The 22,778-nt window shown below is 48.7% G+C and overlaps 1 long non-coding RNA gene across 2 annotated transcripts in view; it reads left to right on the top strand.

Annotated features, from left to right (window-relative positions):
• Positions 1 to 22,778, top strand: part of LOC107182084 — a 44,863-nt gene that overhangs the window by 3,446 nt on the left and 18,639 nt on the right. Inside the window, exons 2-3 of one of the 2 annotated variants that reach the window (XR_001512805.1) lie at positions 6,639 to 6,792; positions 22,624 to 22,772. This is a non-coding gene — a long non-coding RNA (uncharacterized LOC107182084). Of the gene's footprint in view, positions 1 to 6,638; positions 6,793 to 22,623; positions 22,773 to 22,778 lie in introns of those variants that run through there. The other variant, XR_001512804.1, reaches the window with a different exon arrangement.

The following is a 22,778-nucleotide window of genomic DNA, read 5'->3' as shown; positions in this document are numbered from 1 at the left end:
GAGTTTGCTCAGGAAATGCGGGATGAATCCAGGGCCTTCATATTCTGATTTTAGAGACTAAAATAAAAACCTAGCGTTCTTGCCAGGGAAGTATAGGTGTGAGGGCAGGTGCTCTTTTCTCAAAAGGAGCTGGAGATGTCACAGTGCCTGTCCAGTCTAGAGAGACACAAACTCGGGTAATTGAGTGACTAATTTTTCATGATTACTAGTAATGGCTGACATTAGCACAGCAGTTTACAAGGGACAAATCCCTTGAGTTCATTTTAACCTCATGGCTACAGTAGTTTAGTGCCAATTTTACAGATGGTCAGATGAGGCTGCGAGAGGGAAAGGCACTAATACAGGTTCACACATCTAGTAAGAGGCAGAGCCGGGATTTCATTTATTTACTTTCAGCAAACATCCATGGGGCACCTTCTGTGTGCCTGGTATGGAGTTAGGTGTGGAGGATGAGCAAGGAGCAGAGCAGGTCCTGCAGTCCAGGAGGGTACCTTCTTCTTATTTAAAATTTTTTTTTTTTAAATTGATTTCAGAAAGGAAAGGAGAAGGAGAGAGAGAGATAGAAACATCAATGATGAGAGAGAATCATTGATTGCCTACCTCCTGCATGGCCCACACTGGGGATCAAGCCCGCAATCTGGGTATGTGCCTTGACTGGGAATTGGACTGTGACCTCCTGGTTTATAGGTCAATGCTCAACCACTGAGCCATGCCAGCTGGGAGTGGAGGGTACCTTCTAAAAGAGGGGAGATAGACCATGGGCAGGTGTACAAAGAGATTTGAGAAGTGGGTAAACATGCTACTCCTGCATGGCCCACACTGGGGATCAAGCCCGCAATCTGGGTATGTGCCTTGACTGGGAATTGGACTGTGACCTCCTGGTTTATAGGTCAATGCTCAACCACTGAGCCATGCCAGCTGGGCGTGGAGGGTACCTTCTAAAAGAGTGGAGGTAGACCATGGGCAGGTGTACAAAGAGATGTGAGAAGTGGGTAAACATGCTGTAACAGGGATGTGTGTTAGAGAATGATTTGGGGCGCAGCACTTTTAAGGTGGCGCTTCAGGAAGGCACCTGTGAGGAGGTGACATTTGAGCAGAGACTGCAGGATGAGAGGGAGCAGGCCCGGGGAAATCTAGGGGAAGAACATTTCAGCGGAGGCAACAGGCCCTTTCTCTTCCCACATGTGGCCTTCTGGGGAGGGAAGGGTGAGTGCTGGGGCTGTAGGGATCCTCTTAGTCACTCATCTGGTCAAACCTGCACTCCAGACAGGCATTTCCTTGTCACCTGTCTGGCTGGTTGCTGTTACCTCTGCTTGGATGTGCCTAGTGTTGGGGGGATCACTCTAATGATGCTCCTTTGCCCTCTATGGATTTCTTTTTGGTAAACTTTCCTAGTTCCTTTATTTATTTCTTTCCAGCTTGGCTCACTGTGTATACTTTATTATTATTATTATTGATGTTTTACAGAGAGGAAGGGAGAGGAATAGAGAGTTAGAAACATTGATGAGAGAGAAACATCTATCAGCTGCCTCCTGCACACCTCCTACTGGGGATGTGCCCTCAACCAAGGTACATGCCCTTGACTGGAATCCAACCTGGGACCCTTCAGTCCACAGGCCGACGCTCTATCCACTGAGCCAAACTGGTTAGGGCCTTGATTTATTTCTTGGTGTCACCCCAATTCCAACTTGGTCCCCGTTTTCTCATGCCTTCCAGTTTGTCAGAATTCTAACAAAGTGGCCACCTCCAGAACCACTCCTCGCCTCCAGGACCTCTCTTTTCTGACTTGGTTTCTACCCTCCTCTTTGGGTCCTTTCTTACCGCCTGCATGGCCCCCCACCCCCTCACACAAACAAATTTTCTCTCCCCTACCCTCTTTGGCCCTATCTGACACTCTTATCCTCTCAGATCCTCTCTCTGCCAGGCAGGTGAGCTACCTCTGAGCTGTTGGCTTGGGCATCTGCCTTGAGCTGACTGGATTTTGCCATTTTTTTCCTCCTAATGTGCTGTTTTTGTGCTTGGAAGGCCCCTTTGTTCTTTGTCTAGTTTTCTTTTCCAATATTGCATTAAAAAAATCTTTATTGTTGAGATTATTATAGATGTCCCTCTTTTCCCCCTTTTGCCCTCCTCCACCCAGTCCCCGCCCTGCCCCAGGCCTTCAGCACCCAATGTCTGTGTCCATAGGTAATGCATGTCCTATATAATAAAAGGCTAATGTGCAAATCAACTGAATGGCAGAACGACTGGTCGCTATGACACACACTGACTACCAGGGGGCAGATGCTCAATGCAAGAGCTGCCCCCTGGTGGTTAGTGTGCCCCCACAGGGGGGAGGGCTGCTCAGCCTGTTTAATCTCTTCCCACCCTCCTTCCTTCTGAGAATCATCACTACTCAGGAGCTGCCCCCTGGTAGTCAGTGCACTCCCACAGCCAACCTCCCGCAGCACCCCCCACCCCCCTGGCTGGCCAACCTCCTGCAGCCCCTCCACGTGGCCAGCCAGCAAACCTCCCGTGGCCCCTCTCCCTGGCTGGCCCCTGCATTGGCCCCGATTGGGGGGGGAGGGGCGGCGGGCTGGCTGGCTAACCTCCCAGGGTCCTTCTCTCTGGCTGGCTGGCCCCCCCATAGGCCTTGATTGCCAGCCAGGCTGAGGAACCCCACCTGTGCACAAATTTGTGCATCAGGCCTCTAGTTTCATATAACACTGGTTTGCTGGTGATGAACTCCTTTAGCTTTTTCTTGTCTGTGAAGCTCTTTATCTGACCTTCAATTCTAAATGTTAGCTTTGCTGGGCAGAGTAATCTCAGTTGTAGGTTCTTGCTGTTCATCTCTTTGAATATTTCTTGCCACTCCCTTCTGGCCTGCATAGTTTCTGTTGAGAAATCAGCTGATAGTCATATGGGCATTCCCTTGTAGGTAACTAACTGCTTTTCTCTTGCTGCTTTTAAGATTCTCTATTTGTCTTTAGCCCTTGGCATATTAATTATGATTTGGTGTGGTCCTCTTTGGGTTCCTTTGTTTGGGACTCTATGTGCTTCCTGGACTAGTAAGTCTATTTCTTTCATCAGGTAGGGGAAGTTTTCTGTCATTATTTCTTCAAATAAATTTTCAGTGTCTTGCTCTCTCTCTTTTGGCACCCCAATAATGCGAATGTTGGTATGCTTGAAGTTGTCCCAAAGGCTCCTTACACTATCTTCATATTTTTGGATTCTTTCTTCTTTTTGCTCTTCTGGTTCAGTGTTTTATGCTTCCTCATATTTCAAATTGTTGATTTGATTCTCAGAATCCTCCACTCTGCTGTTGAATCCCTGTTTATTATTCTTTATTACCTTATAACCATGGTTTTGAACTCTATATCCAGTAGTTTGCTTTCTTCCATTCTTTCATTTGTGACATGTTTCTTTGTCCCTGCATTTTGGCTGCTTCCCTGAGTTTGTTTCTATGTACTGGGTAGAGCTGCTTGGTCTCCTTTAGCTGGTAAAGTGGCCTTGTCTAGTATATGTTCTGTAGGGACCAGTGGCTCAGCCTCCCCAGTCACTTGAGCTGGGAGCTCTAGGTGTACCCCTTTGTGGGCTGTGAGCACAGTCTTGTTGTAGTTGAGACTTGATTTCTCTTGGTGTCACTGGGAGGAATTGACCTCCAGGTTAATTGGCTGTGAGGACCAGCTGCAACTACAGTGGGAGAGCTGCTGTGCAGGACACACCCCTATGGAGCAGGACTTGCTTTGGTGGGGCTTTGGTGTTCACTGAGTCTGTCCCTTGAATGTGTCACTTATGGATGTATAGAGTTGTAATCTGGTATGGATTGATACTGACTACTGGGTAACACTGGTTCTTGGGTGTCCAGGGAGAAGCAAAGCCAGCCACTGCCTGGGGCCACTCAGTAGGAGCTACAGAGAGTTCTGCAGATCCCTCCTCTTTGTATTGGGTTTGGAAGTGCCCAGATGAGGCCCAGCTGTGAAGCAAGGCAGGCTGGTATTGGTGCCGGGTCTTATGCCTTTTATTGATAGGTTTGGGCCTCCCTGACCCAGCTTCAGCTTGTTTGAAAGATTTCAGCCTGAGCAAGGACAGGCCATTCATATGCACACAGCTTGGGTGGGGTTGTAAATTGGATGAGGCGGAGTCTTAGGGAATCCACCTGGGTGGAGCAAAGAGAAATGACTGCTAGTCAGCCCTGCGACTGGGGTGGCCTCACCATACGAACAATGATTCCTACGAGCACCTCCATCTGGGAGAAAGCTGCCCCCGAGTTACTGCCCTGATGCCAGATAATCCAGTTCCTCCTCGTATGTGTCTGTGTTCCCTAGAGCCTTGCCCTGGGGCTGGAGCTCAGAGGAAGCAGGACCTTGTAAGTTCATTTTGTGGTGTCTGCCTTTTAAGAGGAACAGCTGGGTTTCCAGCAGCCTCTGTGTCACTGAACCCCAATCCCCACTGGTTTTTACAGCCGTAGTTCTTACTGCCCGTAAGGACTTCTTTTCCCAGTTCTGGGACTCTGGGCTGGGGGTCTGGTATGGGACTGGGATCCTTTGCTCCTCTGGGCGGCCTCTGTAGAGATGATCTCCCTCCCCATTAAAAAAGCAGCCCATGTGGGTGCCAGACCAGCCCTTTCAGTGCCCCTGCACCTCCTACCAGTCTCAGTGCTTTTTTTACTTCTCTAGTTGTAGGACTTCCACTGAGCCAGCTTTCCAGCAGTTCTGAATGATGGTTATTCTGTATTTTAGTTGTAATTTTGATGTGGTTGTGGGAGGCAGTGAGTATAGGCATTTACCTACGCCGCCATCTTCAAATCTCTACATTCTCTTTGACTAGTTTTCAGCTCTTGGTCTAATGTCACTTCCTAGGCTATGCCTTCCCTCCCACCGCAGACCAGGTTCCCTGTGCTTCCCCTTCCTGACACTCATAGCACTGAAAGTTAAGTGATTACTTGTGCACTTATTTGATCCATGTATGTCTCTTCCATCACTCGGAGCACCTGGTGGGGTGGGGATAGGGCCTGTTTTCCCAGTTGCTGGAACAGTGCCTGATAGAGTAAGTGCCCAATAAAAATTTATTGACTTAACTAGTCAGTGAATAAATGGATTGAAATTGGTATGAGATCATTCAACTGGCATTACCCAGAGCCACCCCTTTGCAACAGGACCCTGCGTGTATAATGATATATGAGATTCTTGTCTTCAAAGATCTTCTCATCTAGCTGAGGGAGACTCAGGTGCCTGCCAGGCCCTCCATATACATCCTCTCATGTCATGCCTAGAAGTGAGAGGCACCAGTGTTACTGATTTCTGATCAGCCTTTTATGCTAGTCTTCCCTTCCTGTCCCTTCCAGATAAAGCAAATGCAGTTTCTAATAGGAATCTCCAATGCCTTAACAAGGGAGGTGGTGTTTATTGAGTGCCTACTGTATGTCAGGCACTGAGCTAGTGCTTTACATAAACATTCATCTCTTTAATTCTTTCTAAGAGTTCTCTGAGAGAGGCATCAATCCTTCCATTGATGCAGGTGGGAAGAATCAGGCTCAGGATGGTTGGGTACTTAGCCCAGTGGTCGGCAAACTCATTAGTCAACAGAGCCAAATATCAACAGTACAACGACTGAAATTTCTTTTGAGAGCCAAATTTTTTAAACTTAAACTATATAGGTAGGTACATTGTTATTAACTTAATTAGGGTACTCCTAAGGCTTAGGAAGAGCCACACTCAAGGGGCCAGAGAGCCGCATGTGGCTTGCGAGCCGCAGGTTGCCGACCACTGACTTAGCCTAATGAGTGAGCTGCTGAGTCAGGAATTGAGAGTGGTTTTGTGTCCTCAAAAGCTTTCACCCTTATGGGTTGTGAAGGGCTTTCCTGAGGTTTGAAGAGGTCCCTTTTTCCTCCTGGGACTCCTCCACGGAAGGGAGAAATCCAGAATTTCCTCATGAGAGGGGCTTAGTGACAGCTATCTGGTGAAAAAGAGGGAGCCCTGGGCTTATTTTGAAGCTGCAATTGCATAACAGACATCCTGTTTTTACTGAGGTTGTACGTTTATTGGGGGAAAGCATTCTGGAGGTCGTGTGGGCACTGAGCCTGAGCCATCTCTTGGAAAAACTGATGAGCATACAGACCATGGAACTGGGAGAAGGGGAAGGGACAAGGGAACGCGCATCAATTTCTCAAATGCTCCCTATACACGAGGCACCTCACTTACATTGATTATTCTAGACTGTGAGGTGGAGGGTTGTTGCCAGGATCTGTAGGGTGCTCTAAGAACTTGGCCAAATGTATGTTGACCATATAATTTACTATCCAAACCAAGGTGCTTCTGGGAGAGGAAGGCATCACTACCACATTAATTATACCAGACAAGAGGTGTAAACTGCGAGTGTTCCGTGCAAACTGAGAGCTGTGGCCACCCTACAGAGGAGGGACATAAAATTACCCGTGTCCAGTTATCTTTTGCTGCGTAACATCCCCCCAAAACGTGGCAACTTAAAACAACAACAATCCTTTTACTATTATCTCTCTTGGTTTCTGTGGTCAGGAATTTGGGAAGGGCTTGACTAGGTGGTTCTGGCCTGGGATCTCTCCTGCCATTGTAGTTGGATGTGGATGCGGCTGGAGTGGCTGGTGGCTGGCTAGACCTTTCTCTCTCTCCATTTCATCTTAGGGCTTCTCTCACGGAGAGTTTGGGCTTCCTCACAACATGGCGACCTCAGGACAGCCAGACTACAGCGCTTCCACGGGAGCTGAAGACTTCCAGGGCAAGTGTTCTGGTTAAGAAGCTGGAAGCTGCACGGCGTTCTGCGATCTGGCCTCAGAAGGTACGCACATCACTTCTGCCCCTTCTGTTGGTTACCAGCAAGTTGAAAGCTTGCCCAGAGCTAAGGCACAGGCTCTAGAAGAGCATGTGGAGGGAGAGTGTGGCTGTGGCCACCTTAGGAGCATCAGATCTGCCGCAGATGTAAACCGGCCTTTTCTAGGAGCCACCACTTGGTTGTCTGCAAATACGTGACTGAAGAGTTTGGGCCAATCAAGTGCCAGGCAGAGTTTCTGAGGAAGTGTGGTTGGGAGGAGGCCTGGAGTGTGACTGGCTGTCCAAGGAACACTGATTAGAAGGAATGGAGGTGTGAATGGGAGTAGAGAAAGGGGAGAGTCACAGAGCCAGAGAATGGCATTGTCCAGGGAGCAGGTTCCTGGCTGTACTGGCCGGAGCATCATTTCCATTTCCTGGGCAAGCTGTCCCCTCAAGTTGCCTCTGCTGAGAAATGCTTCTTCAGACTAATGCTGTCCCTTGTTCTGTCTTCCTCCAACTAGTGAGCCCTGTGAGGCATGAATCATCCTGGAGCTTTTACTGCAGGGAATTCTGTGCTGGTCAGGCGGACAGAAATGCCCCGTCCTGCTGCCAGTTGAATTTCCTGGGCTCTCCCTTAGTAAATGGATCTTCTGTCTGTGCATCAGCCTTACAAGGTTGTTTAAAGGGAATCTGCCTCTGCCGTGTGTGTAGACATACCTCAAACTGTGATGGGTTCACCAAGGTCTCCTCCTGGGCACCTGTCCTTGTGGCCAGCACCCCTTCCAGTACAGCAACCTGCATCTCCTCATGAGCCTCCTAAAAACCACCAAAGGGATTATAGTCCCATTTTATAGATGAGAAAACTGAGGCACAGTGAGGAGGTATGTCTTGTTCAAGGCCAGCCAGCTGATAAAGGTGCAATTGGGATGGAAACCCAGGTGTGCCTGGAGCCAAAGCTGTCACTTACACAAATTCTAAGATCCCCAAACGCTCTGAAAACCACTTGATGTGACTTGAAAGTGAGGTTCTTTATAATCTTTATTTTGCCCCACTTGGTGTGACTGTTTTATACATTTGCTGTGGAAAAATTAACGGGTTTATGGAGGACTGTCCCAGAGTTTGCTGGACATATTACATACAATGCGGTAGGGCTACCATAAAACCTCCTGAAATCCCAATTTGTAAAACACATTGAGCCCCAAACTTTCCCTTCTCAGCAATGTGGAGATCACTGCCCCCGTTTTACAGATGAGAGAGACTGAGGGTGGGGGATGTGGTGCCCCAGGCAGACTGCATGGAACCTCAGTACTTTAGCATCTTGTTGGAGGTGTGTGGGTAGGAAGGGAAGCCTTTGAGTCACCAGCCCACCCCAGCTTCCCAAGAGCCTCATCGCCCCAGTAAATTCTTAAAAATAGAAAACTTTTAAGGATTAAAGCCCCAAAGGATGCTTCAGGCACCCTGGAAGCAAGGGAGGCTCGCTGTATATTCCAATGGTCGGCATTCAGATTTATTTTTCATCTCAGCTGGATGTACACTCACCCATCACAGGATCAGTTCTCAGAATAGAGAGGTACCTGTTGAATCATCCACCCCACTTCCTGCCTCGTGCGGGCATCTCTCCAAGTGCTGAGCCATCCACTTCTCTCTGTGGCCTGAGATATATCAGGACTTGCAGCCCTGGTGACAGGACACAAAATAGACTCCCATTTCCTCTGGAACCATTTAGCTAGTTTAGAGAATGCTTGGCTTTTTGATGGGATGAGCAATACCCGGGCCTCTCCTCGGCTTTTTCTGTCTCTCTATCCATTTTCTTTGGATGGAAGCTGGGTCTTGGTGTCCTGGGGACAGAGGTAAACACTGATTTTGGCTTGATCTGGCAGTGCAGTCACAGGCTGGAAGGTGCCCTCCCTGAACGCCAGGTCCACTTTCTGCAGCACAGATGTTCTTTTCTCTCTTTGTGCCACATGCTCTGGCTCCCACTGTCCTTAGGACTGGTAACCATGTATGCGGGTGCCTGGGGATCCTTGTTGGGGCCGAGTGACTGCCGGTGATATTTAAGGGGGTCTCATGGGGCGGTATGAGACCTGTGGAGAGGGACTGCCTGAATTGGAATCCTAGGTACCACTTGGGCCAGTCGTGCAACTCTCTGAGTCTTGGCTTCCTTGCCTGCAAAATGGATGGGATCAGAGTATGTATGTCGTGAGATTTCAGTCAGGTACTGTGTAAAGTGCTTAAAGCAGCAAACCCTTAATCCATGCCAGTCTGATTAGCAGGGTCTCCAGAGGCCTGTGGGGGCTTTGACTGGGACAAGACCTGCAACGTTTCAAAAGCAATCACCTGCCTAGCCGGTGTGGCTCAGTGGTTGAGCATTGAGCTATGAACCAGGAGGTCACAGTTCGATTTCTGGTCAGGGTATATGCCTGGGTTGCAGGCTTGATCCTCAGTGTGGGGCATGCAGGGGGCAGCCGATCAATGATTCCCTCTCATCATTGATTTGCATCTCTCTCTCCCTCTCCCTTCCTCTCTGAAATCAATTAAAAATATATTTTTTAAAAAAGCAATCACCTGTCACTTATGGGGATGCAGGCTCTGAGCTGGCACTAAGGGTTCAGAGAGACCCAGCAATGTTCTCAAGTGGTCGGAAGTCTAGTGGGAAAACAGGTGTGGCTAATCCAGGGGCTGCAATACCTATAAAGTAATTAATGAACTATGTATTGTCTACATTTAAAAAGCAGATTTCACATAAATATCCAGATCTTTCGACTTCTCTTAAGATCTGGCAACACTGGGCTGGCTTCGTTGCACGATGATAAGAAGCTGGAGCTGAATAGAAACTGCCCCCTGGGCAGGGGCCCTCTACTTGCCATAGGCCCCACTCCTCCCAACTGCATCACATCTGACCTTCCTGCCTGGCCCCTGGGGAACTGGCAGATGAATGACGATGCAGCGCTGTGAGTGCTGGGGGAGCACAGCGCCGATGATAACTCAGCCGTGGGCAGTCCGGAAAAGCTTCCCAAGGGAGGCAGTCACAGCTGCTTCTCTGCACAGCCTTCGGATGCTGCTGAACACCCTCGTCGTTATGGCTCAAGGACGTGAATAAAGGACAGTCAGAGCTGGCAGGGATCTCTGGACATAAAGCAACCAAGGCTGAGTGGCTTGTCTGAGTTCACCCAGCCAGCTGATGGCACAAGCTGGGCCAGAACCAGGACCAGCACCGGAAATAGGCATGGTCCTCGGGAGTCAGAGAATTTGTGCTCTGGAATCTTGAACTTGAGTTCCGTCTCTGCCACTTACTGGCACATGACCTTGGACAAGTTATTTAATCTTTTTGAACCTCAGCTTCCTTATCTGTAACCGAGGGCTATGGATTCTGATCTCAAAGGCATGTTCTGAGGGTCAAATAATGAGAAAATGGATAGGGGACACTCAGAAGCCCCAGAAGACTCCAGCCATGTGATGGTCATTATGATTATTGAAAAATAGCCACCTTCTCCCAGCAGACTTTGGTACCATCTGTTCCACAGGGACCTGGATTTGGGATCTGTCCCCCCATCTGTTTTTGCCAGCTCCTTATGGGCACATGCATGCCCCTTTCCAGGGCTGGACCCAGGAAGGGATTGTTTTGGAATTCTCTGACCTTGGCTGTACGCAGGACCCTGGGTGCAGGGCCTAAGAGCTCCCCTCTTCCTGGAGGACCCAAGGTCAAAGGAGTTGCTGAGATAGAGATGGGAAGGAAGCAGAATTTCCTGAGAAAAAGAAGAGAAATGTCAATATTTCTTTCATTTCCTTCAAGACACTTACTGCTGTGTATCAGGGCTACCTGTAAGTCCCTTTTCGGTGGAACTATTTAGGTGATATGACATTGTTGACTTGAGGTCCCTCTGTCCTGAGTTCAAATCTTGGCTTTCCTCTGGATAGGGTGAGTGTGTCTTTGGGGAAAATTTCACACTTCTCTAAACCTCAGTGTCCTCATTTGCAAATGGGCTTCCTGAAAGTATTTATATCATTTTGAGGAACTCAAGTAAGATATGGTAAAGGGTCTAGCATCGTGAGAAGCTCAATAAATTATTTTGGCCAATTATTACTATTTTTAGAAATACTATACTAATAACCATTTATCATGTTTGTATAGCATTTTACCATTTATAAACTAGCTGTGCTTTTCTTATCCCATTTGACCTTCACAACTATTCTCTGAGGTGGCCAATGCAGGGATGATAACCTCATTGCACAGATGAGAAAACTGGAGCCCAGAGAGGGCAGTGGTTTGCTCAAGGTCACACAGCTTGTGAGTAGCAGGGTGAAGTTCAAGTCTTCTAGGTGAAGGATGAGCAGCTGTGTCCACATCCACAGGGTCAGGCCAGAGCACGAGGGTGGACCACTTCTTGGAGACTCCAGTTCTCCCAGAGACCCCGTTATGGAGAAATAATCCAGTGTGCTGCTTTAATCCCTTACTGAACCTATTTATACTCTGAGTCTGTACCATCTCTGGGGGTGAAGAAATTTCTCCTTGTTTTGTGGTGTCAGACGAACTGTTCTTGCATTTGTTCTAAAAAGACCTCTATGGGGTTCCCAGCAGCCCCCACCAGGCCTGGTGCCTGTTTACTAGAAGGTCCATGTGTTTTGAATTCTGGCCACGGGATGGCGCTGTTCGCCAAGGCTTGAAAAGTCATGACCGTCACTGGGACTGCATTTCATTGCATCAGACAGCAATTAAACACCTACTGTGTGCAAGTTGCTGTGGCTGCAGAGGAGAGGACTGCAGTTATTCATTATTGTTATATTAAGATAACAAAGACAACATCAGTAACCTTGGTACAGATTTTCATAGCTGAGCAATTTACATAGATTATCTGGTTCCATTTGCCAGACAATCCTGATGTAGCAGGTGGGGTGGATCTGTCAACCCCTGTTTGAGGAGGAAACTGAGGCACAGAGAAGTGATGGGACTGTGTGAAGGGACAGAGGAGAGTGGCACATTGGTAGGCACTCTGAACCGTAGACGGTAGTCATATGGGGTAGACCAGACATTTGTCTCCTCCATGCCATTCTTTGTATATAAGGCAGGGATTGTCTTATTCGCCTTCCTGTTTGCACTCCTAGCACAGCGCGTGGTTGAGGGCTTCGGCAGACCTCTGCGGCAGGGAGAAGAAAGGCAGGAGGGCTCCCTGCGGGCCACTCAGCCTCTCCACAGCTGCAGAGCTGAACAGTGCGCAGCTGCAGCTCCCAGGCCAGCCGGGAGGGCTCTGGGTGCACTCAGGCTGAGACGCAGCCTCGGGTTGGAGCTGGTGGAATGGACTGCAAGGAGAGGTCACTGTTTTCCCCACAAGGCTGGGCAGGGCAGGAGTGACTCACCATAATTTGACTTCTGAAAGCTGCCAGGTGACTGAGTGGTCAGGAATAATTCATTGTTCATTCATTCATTTATTCATTTAACAAGCATTTCCCAAGTACCTGCTACATGCTTAAAGGCTAGGGGTACCGAGATGAAAACACAGCCCCTGTCCTCCTGGAGCGTTCAGGGCAGTGGGGGAGACTGGTGAATAGTGAACAAAACAGGCCTTGCTCAGAAGCCTGTACTGAGATCCCAGGGGCAACTGAGCCCACTAGGGGCGGGGGGCGGGCTGCACAGAGGAGGGAACCATTTCAGCTCTCGAAGGATGAGACAAGTTTGCAGGCTACCAGGCAAAGAAAGTGTGAAGGTGGAAGGAGAGTCAGGGGCAGTGTGTGTGCACGGAACAAGAGGTGCCAAAGGGCCTTGTGCGCGTGAGGATGGGTGAGAGGTGCAGCCAGAAAGACAGCGAGGCAGCCAGAGAGGGGCCTTGAGCGCTGTCCCGAGCGTGTGAGTGACGTCCCATAGATAGCAGGGAGCATCTCAAGACTTGAGCTCTGGGATTCAGAGTCCAATGCTGTGGTTCTTGCTGCCAGGAGCTCAGAGTTTGATGGTGAAATAGACAAAGGGAAAGCCATCACTCACATCTACTGAGCCCTGTTTGCCATGCGTGGTGCTAAGTGCTTCCTGAGCACTGGCTTCCCACCTACCTCATAAGGCAGGTGCTGTTACCCCCATTTTATTCCCGAGTAAATGAAGGTGTGGAGTGCTTCAGCAAGTGGTCCAGGGTCATAGAACTAGTAAGGTGGAGGCCAAAACTGTTTTTTTTTTGTTTTTTTTGTTTTTGTTTTTGAATGATCATCTCGCCTGAGGCCAAGAACAAGATGTGGAAAGTATGCCTGCTGTGTGCCTGGCTACAGCTGCACAGTGGAAGCCCACGGGCCTGGGTTCCAGCCCTGGTTCCGCCACTACCTGGGTGACTCTGAGCCGTTTACGTAACCTCTCTGAGCCTCACGGTTCTCATCTGTGAGATGGGGATAATATCACTTACTTTGCAGGACATTCATGAGGATATTATGAGACGATACGTGTAGGTCACTGACATATCTCACCTAGAGCAGGTTTTCAATGGATGCAGATTCCCTTCCTCTCCTTCCTTAGTCATGTGACTTTAGCACCCCAGGAGGTGTGGACTGGATTACGGGTTGGTTTGGGAGAGGGGAAGAGAGGTGGGTAGAAAAGAGGAAGAAATTGGAAAAATCAAAGTTCATGGACAAATAAAGAGAAGGGGAAGTTAAATCAAAATAGGGAAGCCGAAACCGGTTTGGCTCAGTGGATAGAGCGTCGGCCTGCGGACTGAAAGGTCCCGGGTTCGATTCCGGTCGGGGGCATGTACCAGGGTTGCAGGCACATCCCCGGTGGGAGATGTGCAGGAGGCAGCTGATCAATGTTTCTCTCCCATCGATGTTTCTAACTCTCTATCTCTCTCCCTTCCTCTCTGTAAAAAATCAATAAAATATATATTTAAAAAAATGGGGAAGATGATTATTATTTTTTTAAATTTAAGTATAGTTGGTATACAATATATTAGTGTCAGGTGGACGATATAGTGACCTGACATTTATATATTTTATAATGTGATCACACTAAGTCTAGTTATGTCACCATGTAAACTTGTTGAAATTTTGTTGACTATATTCCCCTTCACCCTTTTCATTCATCCCCCCCTCCCATCTGACAACCATCAGTTTGAGCTCTATTTCTGTGAGTGTGTTTTTGTTTTGTTTTTCTAGATTTCACATATAAGTGAAACCATACGGTATTTTTCTTTCTCTGACGTATTTCACTTGGCATGATGGGAAGCCAATTTTAATCGTCAGATCAAGGAAGGCTTTTGTTTGCTTGGGGGAGGGAGAGAGCCTTCTGTCCATGGAGGTATGCAAGTGGAGGCTGGGGGATCATATGCCATCGAGATGTTCTTGTGAGGATTCCAGCGTTGGCCAGGAGGTTGGTTCATTCCCTCAGCAAACTTCGGGAGGAGTTTGTCCTTGCCTGGCCCTGTGATGGGACAGGGGATGCCAAGGTGAATAGGACACCATCTTTGACCCAAGGAGCTCCCAGTGCAGGGAATGAGCTGATGTCTAAGGTCCCTTCTACCCTGCGGTTCTTGCTCTAGCACATCCAAGCCTCGGAGGGAATTGGCTGAGGACTTTCAGTGTGCATCTCTTGGTATTGATCCACTGGAGCTGGCGCTGGCTGGAGAGCGGCAGGAGGAGGACGCCGCAGTGTTATTAGTGCGGAGGACACGCTGTAATCTGTCAGTGTCACCCTGGTCGCAGCTGGCCGGGGAGCCATCCTGCACTTAACTCCTCCCTCCCCAGCAGCCACCAAGCACTCAACTTGTCCCCAGCACCTCCATCTATCCCTAGAGGAGGGGGAATGTGGGTGTGTCTTTCTGTTTCTCTCTGGCGGGAGCCCTCTGCCCCAGTCACACTGATATATTCAGTGTTTCCTTAACACACCTCGGTCATTCCTACTTTTGTGCTTGTAGTTACCACGTTTCCCTACTAACTAGGTCACTAAATCTACTTCCATCCATCCATCCATCCATCCATCATCTTAACATCTAAAAATCCATTCATTTTTCCATTTATTCAACCAACTGTCCTTCTGTCCATCCATCCAATCATCTATCCATCCTTTCGCCCTCCATCCAATTCAATCTTGTGATTCCGTTCAGTCCAATTCAATTTATCTCAACTCAGTTCAATTCAATTCAGTTCACCTTTACTCAATTCATAAGATTATTAGGCCTTGCCGTGTGCCAAGCAAGTGATAAGTGAGTCATGTCTCTGCTGTCAAGGAGCTCGTGGGAAGACTCTTCCTCATCCTTTATGGCCAGCCTTGAGCCTCACTTCTGTTAACCCTTTGCCAGGCCCTTCAGCAGAAGCAATTGACTCTAAAGGGCTGTCTCCTAGAAGAAAAGTTAGTGTGGCTTTCACAAATTCTGCAAAACAGAGCTAAGACAAGAGAGCGGCAAGGTGTGGGAAGAAGGTGAGAGTGAGGTGAGCCAATGGGATGGGGATTTTGGCTCCATGGAGGGAGGAGCTCCCATTCAGCCCTGAGCGCGTAGCAGACTGAGTGGGTGTGTAGTGGGGGATGAAGGTAAAGAGAAAGGGACAAAGCGAACACTGCTGGAGAAGTGGTTAGTGTCGGCGTGAAGATGTGAGCTCTGGAGTCAGTAGACTGCCTGGCTTACTGTCCCAGCTCCACCACATTTTTGCTGTGTGACCTTGAACACATATCTTAATCTCTCTGGGCCTCATTTCCTCATTTGTAAACTGGGGATAATAATAGGATCTAGTGCATAATGTTGCTGTTAGCATTAAAATATAAAGTGCTTCAATTAATGCCTGGCACAAGGGGAAGCTCAATAGGTTCTAGTTATGATTCTTTTTCTTCATCGAGTACCAGCCACATCTAGGCGCACTGCTAGGAGCTTTCACATTCAGTGTCTCCTCAGAGCATTCCAGCCACTCATCCTATGTAGGGATCATTGAGCCCATTTCTCAGATGAGGACATTCAGGCTCAGGGAGGCTGTCTCTTACTCATGTCCCACAGCTGGTGACGGGTGAAGCTGGGCTGCAGATACAGGCCTTTCTAACTTTCTACCCATGGTCTCCCACCTGCCCGCCTCTGCTGCCCTTCCAGGGCCGAGTCCTCTGAGATGTAAGGGTTCTAAGACTTCCAGCCCAGTTTCTGTCTGAGGCACTCTTTTGTCCTTCTCTACTTTTAGCTTTGGGTTGTTGATTATTGTTTCATACATGTTTCCTCTCTTCTCCAGAGAGCAATTGCGCAAGAAAAAAATGTTCTCTACGGCACCTAAAGTGTCAAGATTGACAGCGAAAGCTGCAGAATTTATGATGTTTTCCTTTTTGCCTTGCTTGCCAGGAAGCTTGTATTTTTTGTCATAGTGCTTCCTCCTGTCCATGGCCTTGGTTTCCTACCTTTAACATTCTTTTTTATTTATGTGTCTTGTAAGCTGGCCCACTCATAGAAGGAGCTGCTTAAATAGAGGTTAATTGAATGGAAGAGGGCAGATCACAAGTAAATATTTGAAGTAAATAATTTGAATTTATTTGAAGTAAATAATTTATTTGAAGTAAATAATTCAAATAAAACTATGAGCTTCAGGGAGGAGACCTGGCTAACTTATCTCTGTCCTCCCACAGTGTCAAGCTTAGTGAGTTTTGCATGGAGAGCCCAGGGGTGCTTTTCCCTGTCATGTCTGGGTGAGGGGGGCCTCTCCTTGTACTTAGAATACAATCCAAAGGCCTGCCCACAGGGACCAACCTCTGCCCACCTTCCACCTCATCCTCTGTCACTTGTCCCTTGCTCACCAGTGATAACCATTTGGGTCATCGTCAGATCTACTCACAGGTCAATTTCTTTCCTGCCGCAGGAAAAGAGGCTTTGCACATGCTGTTCCCTCTGCCTGGAACCTGGCCTTCCCTTCCATCCCTGTTTTTGTCTGGCCCACCCTCCTGACCCTTCACATTTTAGCTCAAAATCAGCATCTCAGAGAGGCCTCCAGGCTGCTCTGCCTAAGGGATTGTGGTAGCCAGCCTTCAAGGATGTCCCCCTAGCATTTCCTTGCTTCTCACACCTATGCTGCTACTCCCATCAGGAGGTGGGCTTGGTTCTTCCTCCCCCTGGAACTGGCCTTGGGACTTGATTTGACCAACAGAATATGGCGGAGGTGACTTGCTGACACTTCCAAGGTTAGGCCCTCCAGTGACTGGCAGCTTTCAGTTTCTGCTGCTTGGAAGCCAGGTGCCATGCTGTAGAAGCCCAAGACACACAGAGGCCACAGGATGGGGGTGGGGTCAAGAGCCCCAGCTGAGCTCCCAGCGAACAGTGAGCGCCGACTGCAGCCCCTGAGTGAGCCAGTGTGGTTGCTGCAGCCCAGTCAAGCCCCCGCGTGACTGTAGCTTCAGTCCTCACCGTGCAGAGCAAAACTGCCCAGCCGAGCAGATAATAAACGCTTATTGTTTGAAGCTGCTACATTTTTGATACCCAAAGGAGAGGTCAAGCCCTGTTCCTTTTCTAAATCAATTTACTTTCTACTTTTTAAAATGAATTTACTTCATAGCACTCATGACAGTGTGTGATCATATTATTATTTGATTCTTAACTTGCTAATTTTCCTTCTTCCCCTCTGGAATATGATTTATAGGAAGCTGGAGCTCCGATCTGTCTTGGTTGCTGCTACCCCCAGCACTGAGCATAGGGCAGCATGTAATAGGAGCGGAATGAATGGATGGCTGGATGAATGAATGAAGGAATGAATGAAAGGCATCAGAGTGGTCTCGAGTGCTCATGAGAGCCAGATTTCAGCAGCAGCAGGAGGGAGGTGGGTACAGCCTAAGCCTCAGCCCTCAAGGGCTTTTACAGCCCAGAACTGTGAAGCCTGTCCTGGCACCGCCTGTGCACCCCCAGCCCCCTAGCTCTGCCAAGGAGAACTCACCCTCCCTCCTCCTTGCCCCTCTGTGCCCTGGGCAGCCTCCGTTAAGGCACTGGTGACCCTGCGTGTGTTTGTGTATGTGGATGACGAAGGCAGGACATTGTGGAGGGTACGCATGAGGATCAGGGCACCGCTCTGCCACATTCTGAGTATGTCTTGGTGCATGGCCCAGTCTTGAGTGTTCACTTATATAGGAAGGGCTGTAAAACTGTTATTATGTCTCAGGACAGAAGCATTATACTCTAAGCATGCCAAACTCGTGGCCCGTGGGCTGCATGTGGCCCACAACAAATATTTTTGTGGTCCAGACAATATAACTGTATGCAAGAAAAGTTTTTAAAATTTTTGTAACTTAATTTTTACAAGATCCTGTTATACATAATTATTAATAACAAACTACAGTGTTCGCTAATGACTGATTACTATAATCGTGTTGCATTCATTTTCCTCACGTGCCTTATGCGTGGGTGCACCATATGTCTCTCCATTTATACTAGCAGTGAATATTTTAGCGTGTATTATTTTAATGATTACTCATTTATTTCAGCCCTTTGTATTCAGCATGTCTCTATTGAAATAAACCTACTTTTCTATGAAAATTGAAGCTTTTGTTTTTTTGTGGCCGACATAAACACAAACCTTGTTTATTTAGCCTGTGTTAGCCTTTGGGTTTGACATGCTTGCTCTAATGCTTTTAATTCATGTACTCCGCATAACAACAGTGCTATTATTATTATTCCCCGTTTACAGATTAGGAAACTGAGGCATAGATAACTTACCCAAGGTTGTGCTGCTCCTAAACGGCAAGAGTCAGGATTGAACCCTGGCAGTGTGAAGCCAGAGCCCATCCTTTTAGCCCCTTTCTGCTTCTTTGGGCCCCAGTTTCCTTATCTGCTTAACAGGTCTGTGATAATATACGGTCTGATAGTTTGCTGTGTGGTAGGACAGACAGCCAGAGTCCAAACGAGGGAGAGGATTGAAGACTTTACTTTGAGGGCACAGGGAGCCACTGAAGGTTTTGAGAGAGAAATAGTGGTTTAGCTCAAGGCTACCCTTTCCCTCCCCTGGCTGCCCTCTTCCCCCCTAGAGTCACCTTCTGACAGCTGACTACATCCTGCCTGACATCCATGTCCGAGTTTTCTATCCCGTGAGATTTTGAACTGCTTAGGGGTCATGACAGCTCATCCCGGACTCCCTGGCTTGATGGATGGGAAGGGATACACTCCTCCCCCTCATGCCAGGGGTTCTTGCTCTTGTTCATCTCATCGCAGAGGGCTGCCTCAGAGCGCCCATCCAGGCTCTCTTCACTGCTCTGCTTTGGGAGCTAGAGGCTGAGAGAGGTGCCTGGGTTGGTCTCACCCCTTACTTCTCATTCCCTCTGGAATCCTGTGCATAATGGCAGCGTGGGGGTGAGACTGAGGCTGATAACTGGGTGGGAGGGGGACGAGGGAGAGAACAAAAACCAGAGCAAGAGAGGGTAGACGAGACTGAAAAAGAGATTGGGAGAGGTACTAGCAGAGAAAGAGTGAGAGAGAGAGAGAGAGAGAGAGAGAGACTCTGCTCTTACTGCTCCAGGCTAGGTGTGCCTGGTAATAAAAAAATGGGCATCTCCCCTAGTGTTGCATTCCTTTGTTCTGGCTGATGTTTTGGCACAACCATAATGCATACGCATGTACAGGTGGTCCATGTGTCCACCTAGATGCAAGCACCTGAGGCAGTATAGTGGTACACACCTCCATGCTTACCTGTGTATGCAAGTGCACGGATAGGTCTACGAGCGCGTGTAGATTGAGTATGTACAGAAATGTGTGTGGTAGGCGTGCACACCCTCGCTGAAGCCCCATCTCCTCTGTGTGCCTGCCCCATGTGAGTGTACCCTCCTCTCCACGCCTTTGTGTGGCTGTATCATCTTTCTCAGCAACCTTCGGGTTCCTGTCCATGGCCCTGTCTCTACTGAGAGCTTCCTGAAAGTAAGTTCATGTCCTTGTCGTGTCTGGACACTTGGGACCAAGATCAAGGCCTGGGAGAGGGGATGTGGTCAGTAAGTCCTGACAGACTGAATGAATACGTTTGGGTGAGTTGATCTAATTCCAGAAGTATGTGTGCATGTAAGAATATGTACATGGACGTGCACACATGCACCACACCGTGGGGCTCTGGATGTGTCTCAAAGGTATGCATAAGTGAGCCACACCTACAGATTTATGCAGTGGTATGCTGGTAAATGTTTGACAGCTCTTCATAAAAAAAAATAAATCCCTGATTTGTAGCATTTGCCCATTTCTGTGGTGTAAACACTCCCACTATCGCCAATTTCAAAATGGCCTAACTGAACACAGAATTGAGAAGAGATGCCTGTAGGAGGCAGTCCCAACACCCCACTGGGTTTTTGTCTGGGACAGCCCATAGTAGGGAGGGCAGGCGGGGCAGAGCGCCCCATGCCTGGGAGCAGTCTGCACGCTGGCCCAGCAACATTTCTTTCCGGTGCCTGGGCACCAGGGGAGCAGGCTGTGTCTGGCTACTCGCCAGCTTCTGCCATTGGCTTGGAAGCCAGTCCAAACTGATGCTCCTTGTTAGGCAGGTCTAGACACGCACCGAGACAGCCGCCTTCCCTCACTCCCTGCAGACACTCCGGGAGCTCTTGGAATTTGGCGAGGTTAGCAGTACTACGAGGGGGAAACTCTAAGCCTGGAACGTGATGGAGGATGGCGAAGGAATGCCCAAACCTCCACCAGAAGGGTGGCCGGGGACAGTGCGGGTCAGGAGGCTGGGGCCTGGAACCTTCACAGTGCCAGTGTGGACACATAGCTTGTCCTCTCTGGACTCCTCTGTGCCTTTTTACCCAAGAAGGAATAGGTTTTCTTAGCTCTATGGCTCCTTCCCTGACCCTCTGGGAGTCAGAGCCCTCATGCTGCGCCCTGAGTGTTGGATATACAATCAAAAGCCAGAGAGAGGCCGTGCGGTGGACATGCACTGCAGGAGGGGCCCTGCGTTGGGCCCTGGACTTTAGGGCCCTGGCTCTGGCCTTTCTTTGACGATGCCCCTCCCCATGTCGGGGGGCGAGGAGGGAGTCTATATGCCAACAGAATATGCTCACTCTGAGCCTACACCCCTCTCCTAGAACTGTATTTTGAATTCCTTCCCAAAGGGACTTGAGGCAGATTCTAGGGCTGGCTACCATCTATCTTGAGGTTGCACTGGTCTGAGGGGTAGCCAAGGAGCGGCTGCTTTGGGTGGCAGTAGCTGGAACATGGATGTGCAGGCTGGGATGGGCACCCCCTGTGTGGGAGAGGCCTGGACATGTTGAGTGGAGCTGGAGGTGGGGAGGGAATGGAGGCTGCGCTGTGTGCTGGGTGCCAGAGTCAAGGGCCCAGGACTGGCTTGCCTTATGCTGGCACTTTTGGGTATGGAAATTAGAGGAGGTCGAGCTTTCCAAATTCAAACCGTCAGGATGGAAGGATAGAACATCATTTTAAAGTTTGATTTTTAGCTGTTAAATATTTAGATTTATGGTATGTGGGCCTCCATTTGTATTCTTACCCTGGGATTATAAATGTTAGGAGTGAGCCTGGGGGGAGAGATGCTTGTGGGCCCCTGGGAACTTGGGCTGAATTGAGCAGGGAGTTCTGAGCGTGGGCCAATTCTAGAGCGAAGTTTTCCTGGGTCCCATACTGCAGGGCTGGGCTCCCCTAGGCCTGTGTGGCTCAGAGCGTGCCATGGCCCTTCTCTGGAGACCCTGGGAGAGCTGCACAGTGACAGGCTTCCTCCCCCACATGGAGACAGTGTCATCCTCCTAGAGACCCGCGCTGCAGCCCTGGTCTGTGTCAGGACCTGGGCCATGACCTCTGGGACTTTCCCCATCCCCCTCGCTGTGCGTTACTGTGGCTGTTTTGAAGGTGACGTGGATCACCTTCAGCCTCTTCAAATGAAAATATTAAAATACCCAGGCCAGTGAATCCCAGCTTCTGTAGTGAATGAGACTCCATGCTTTTAAAAAAAATCTATGATGAGAGATGTCAGTAGGACAAAATGAAGCTTTTTTTTTTTCCTCTTTTCAGAGCAATTTATCATAATGTTTTCATTTTAAACTGGCTTTGGTCAGCTTTTCTTTTTCCTATTTCTCATGGATTGGTTGTGAGTTTATACCTCATCTCTGAGTCAAGGATAATAAATTCAGTAAGGGTGGTGATGGGAAGGTGGGCAAAGAGGTACAATTTTCCAACAGACAAGTACTTTTCTGTTTGCTTTTAAAGTCTTGATTTGATTTTTAAATACCTTCCTCCCATCTTAAGTGTATGACAGTTTTTTAAAGTTAAAATGAATAAATTAAATGTGTTTAATGCCTTTGGGAGGCATATACAGCCATCCGTCAAATAGGGCCTGACAGTGAGGGGATAGCTGTTTGGCTGCCTTAAATGGGGCCTTTCTTCACTGTCAAGGGTCAAATTCTCCTGTTAGCATCCTGTTATGGCCTGAATTTCTGTGTTCCCCCCCAAATACATATGTTGGAGCCCTAACTCCCTATGTTGTAGTATTTAGAGGTGGGGCCTTTGGGAGATGTAGTTAAATGAGGTCACGAGGGTGGGACTCCGTGAGGGGATTGGTGTTCTTATAAGAAGAGAGAGGAAGCCCAGAACTCCTCTCTCTCTCTGAGACAGGGCGCCATCTGCAAGCCAGGAAGAGAGTTCTCACCAGAAGCCTATCCTTTGGCACCTTGATGTTAGACTGACTTTCCAGCCTTCAGAACTGCAGAAATAAATGTCTGATGTTTGAGCCATGCGGCCGGTGGTGTTTTGTGATAGCAGCCTGAGCCAAATAGAACACATCCCATTTTGCCTTTCCCATCTCTTCACGTCGGGAGAGTCCCAGGGCCCCTTCCAAAATCCTCCCATTCGTCTTGGAGGGGACTGTGTTTTGTGTCCCTCTGAGTACTGTGTCCACTCCAGGCTGCACCCTTTCATGGGGAAAATTGAAACCCTGGACTGTCACTGGTTTATTTTAGGCAGAGAACTCAAGGACATCACGCTCACAATCTTCTGAGGAACTGTTGTGCTGCAAAGGGAAGGAACTCATTCAGTGTTGCTGGATTCCAAGGAAGAGTGGATTGCAATTCATTGTGCAGAGGAGACTTTCACCAGTGAGTGCTGTCCAGCCGGG

This window comes from Myotis davidii, unplaced genomic scaffold, assembly GCF_000327345.1.
Source record: "Myotis davidii unplaced genomic scaffold, ASM32734v1 scaffold514, whole genome shotgun sequence".
Taxonomy (NCBI): Eukaryota; Metazoa; Chordata; class Mammalia; order Chiroptera; family Vespertilionidae; genus Myotis; species Myotis davidii.
The sequence above is the reverse complement of the archived record's forward strand: the minus strand, read 5'-3'. Positions and strand labels throughout refer to the sequence as shown.